At 32.6% G+C, this 3,141-nt stretch overlaps 1 long non-coding RNA gene across 1 annotated transcript; it reads right to left on the bottom strand.

The window, feature by feature from the left end:
* Positions 1-776: 776 nt before the first annotated feature.
* On the bottom strand, positions 777-3,120 carry LOC108679711. The gene is made up of 3 exons (XR_001931392.1): positions 2,993-3,120; positions 2,360-2,459; positions 777-883 (listed from the first exon to the last, which is right to left on the bottom strand). It is a non-coding gene; the product is annotated as an uncharacterized LOC108679711 (long non-coding RNA).
* Positions 3,121-3,141: the final 21 nt, after the last annotated feature.

Consider the following 3,141-nt stretch of genomic DNA (forward strand, 5'->3'; position numbering starts at 1 on the left):
AAAATTATAATATAATTATTATATTTTGAAAAATATAAAAATTAACATTACCTTACCGCAAATTTGTAAAAAAATAACGAAAATTTGTAGAAAACTTTACTTCTACTACTAACATTCATAATATGTAACATTATTAATTTTCATAACTTGAACGGTTTTAAGTTAAGCTAGAATCAGTCAGAATGCGTGTAATGATTAAATAATTATTCAGATTTCACGCAAGGATGTGCTCCGAAATTGGTTCTTCTGTACGCCATTAAGCTTGCGCGAATGTTGCTTCACAGCACTAAAACTAAAAAAAATCGATGGGCGTATAAATCAGAAAGAAGGTCGCAAATTATACATAGAGTATACAGGAAGACAATCTTGAAACTCAAATCGCGGTAAATGATCAAACTCGATCTAGTTTGACAAATTAACAATAAGTAATTAAATTATGTATGTTAGGTAGATATTTAGCTAAATTACTGGTTGAATAATGAAGTTGACGCATTAAAAATATTCTAGCAGCATGTGAAAATTTTAAAATTTATATTGTTGAAATTTTAAGAATGCATTTTTTTAATCAGGCAACGGTTCAATACGGCGTAAAAGGGACATTAACATTAATGAACAATTAATGAGAATGACATAATTTCGTCTCTAGCAGGCGATGCTACTAAGAACAAGCGTGTTAATTTTTCATATTTAAATATTTAAAATTTCGGTTTGCATACGGGATACAATAATTAGAATAGAAAGATCAAAGGCAAGAGTGATGTACTACTTACTCAGAGGCCGCGTCGGATGAGGTAGGGGCGCTAAGGTTGTCGGTTTTGAGACCGAGTTTGACCAGGTCTGCTGTGAGGCTCTCCAGCTGGTTGCTGAGCTGCTGCGTGCGCACCTATGGAAAAAAATAAAAAATTGTCTTCAGAAAATTGCACTTTGCTGAATTTACAACTAAAATTAAATTAAAATTTACACCTAAAATTAGTTAAAGTTTACACTTACAATTAATTAAAGTTTACACCTAAATTAATTAAAGTTTACACCTAAAATTAGATTAAAATTTACACCTAAAATTAAATAAACGAACAATTATCGGAAATTTTGGGCGTTGCAGTGGGTGAATCTGTAGACAAACTAGCAATTATTGAACATTTAATACATTGCTTCGTTCGCGTAATAATAAAAAATTTAATAAATTGCTCCGTGCGTCCTAAAAACAAACATAATTTTATAAAAAATTTAATACGTTGCTGCGCGTATATACACTCAATACAAAAAAAAAAAAAAAAAGATTTATCAGAAATTTAAGGTGTTGCCAATGGCCATATCTAAACTAAAATTAAATGTTATGGGATCAAAAAATAGCAAGCACAATTCATGTTCTCATATTCCTTTCATGAAAAGTAACAGACAAGCGTTAGTAACTGTAATGAGGGTGCAAAATTATAGAGCCATTTTATCGTTCTGTTAAAGTTGGTGATGCTGGAAACGGTTATGTAACAACAATTAGTGAGATCGTTATTCCGATTGTCTTATCACAATTGATTACATTAATTCTCATGTGACACTATAGATTTCTCATACTAATTTTACCTTCCTTATGTGAGCCATAATTCAGATTTTTGCTTGACCCTCATTTCATAAGACACATAATGTACTTGAATCTAAAACGACACTATTTACTAAAAATTCTCAAATGATGGTTGGGGGACTCAATGCAAAGCACGATTATTAACGATCACACGGTTCCACTTTAATAATAAATCATACATTTCATTGCTATTCAGCGGAATTTGTTCATAATGAAATCAGCTTCTACTTTTGAGGTCCATTATAACCACATGAAAAATGTCCACCAACCACTGATCTGAAATGATTATATTGTACTGCAGGGTAAACTGTAATCGTTTACGAGTATGTTACACGAGCTATCGGGACATACATACTTATGAGGAGAGTCAAGGTTATTTATGACAACAAGAAAAGGTATACTTTTACTTATCACTAAAACCAATCGTTGTAATTGAGGTCTTGATAAATGTAATCGCCCCTACGCTGTCTTCAAAAATACATAAGAGCATGATCAGTGTAAAATTTACTTAATGGAACATCAATTTTTAAAAGTATTCTAGCAACGAATATGGTTGCGGCAATTCTTCTGATTATTTAATAATTATTTCAACAAGTATTTAATTATTATTTTCACAAGTATTTAATTATTATTTTAACAAGTATTTAATTATTATTTGAACAAGTATTTAAGTATTATTTAACAAGTATTCAATTATTCTTTCATCAAGTATTTAATTATTATCTTCACAAGTATTTAATTATTATTTTAGCAAATATTAAATAATAATTTCGGTATTACCTTCTCGGCGACAAGGTCTTCCCTGAGCGCAGCGAGCGTCTTCCTCTCGCGCTGCACCTGCTGCTCCAGCTGCAGCTTCTCTTGGCTCAGCTCTCGCATTCTGGGGACAGCAAATATTTCAATTATTTATACCAGGGTGATACTTAGAAGAATATCAAATAAACATTCCTAACAAAATTAAGAGTCGCCCCAGCTTCTGGTAATCCAAATCAAAAGCTGCCGCGTCTGTAAATTTTCACTGGGTTGGACGGATATTGGATTCTCATATTGACTATTACAGTAAAAGAGTTAAACTCTCATGACTGATTTCGATGTTACTCAGTAAAATAAATTAAGACGAAATTTACGCCGCCAAGTTACTCATTGACTGATTACATCCAGGACCTTTAATGTTTATTATCTTACAGGTCGGTTTTACCGACCAACTTCTCATTATCAATGATATAAATATGGGATTAATAATATAGGATGAATAGAGCCAATTGAAAAATAGTATGGTAAAATGAATAAGTGAACACGGATCAAAATTCCTGACATGGACACTATTAAAATTTTTGCTACACATCTCCATGAATGTCATCGTAACATCCAAAAATCAAATATTAAAACTGCAAGATTTTGTCGAGCTCTTACTTGTTGTCAGACGATGTGTGCGTTTCGAGCTGCCTTGCGAGCTTCTGGTTGGACCTCTGGAGACTTGCGGCTTTAGAAGACCATTCCTCGGCCAGGTTGTCTTTGACCGACAGAGCTTCTTTCAGGCGGCCTAACTGCTCGACAAAAGG

The sequence above is a fragment of the Hyalella azteca genome, unplaced genomic scaffold, assembly GCF_000764305.2.
Source record: "Hyalella azteca isolate HAZT.00-mixed unplaced genomic scaffold, Hazt_2.0.2 contig10349, whole genome shotgun sequence".
Taxonomy (NCBI): Eukaryota; Metazoa; Arthropoda; class Malacostraca; order Amphipoda; family Hyalellidae; genus Hyalella; species Hyalella azteca.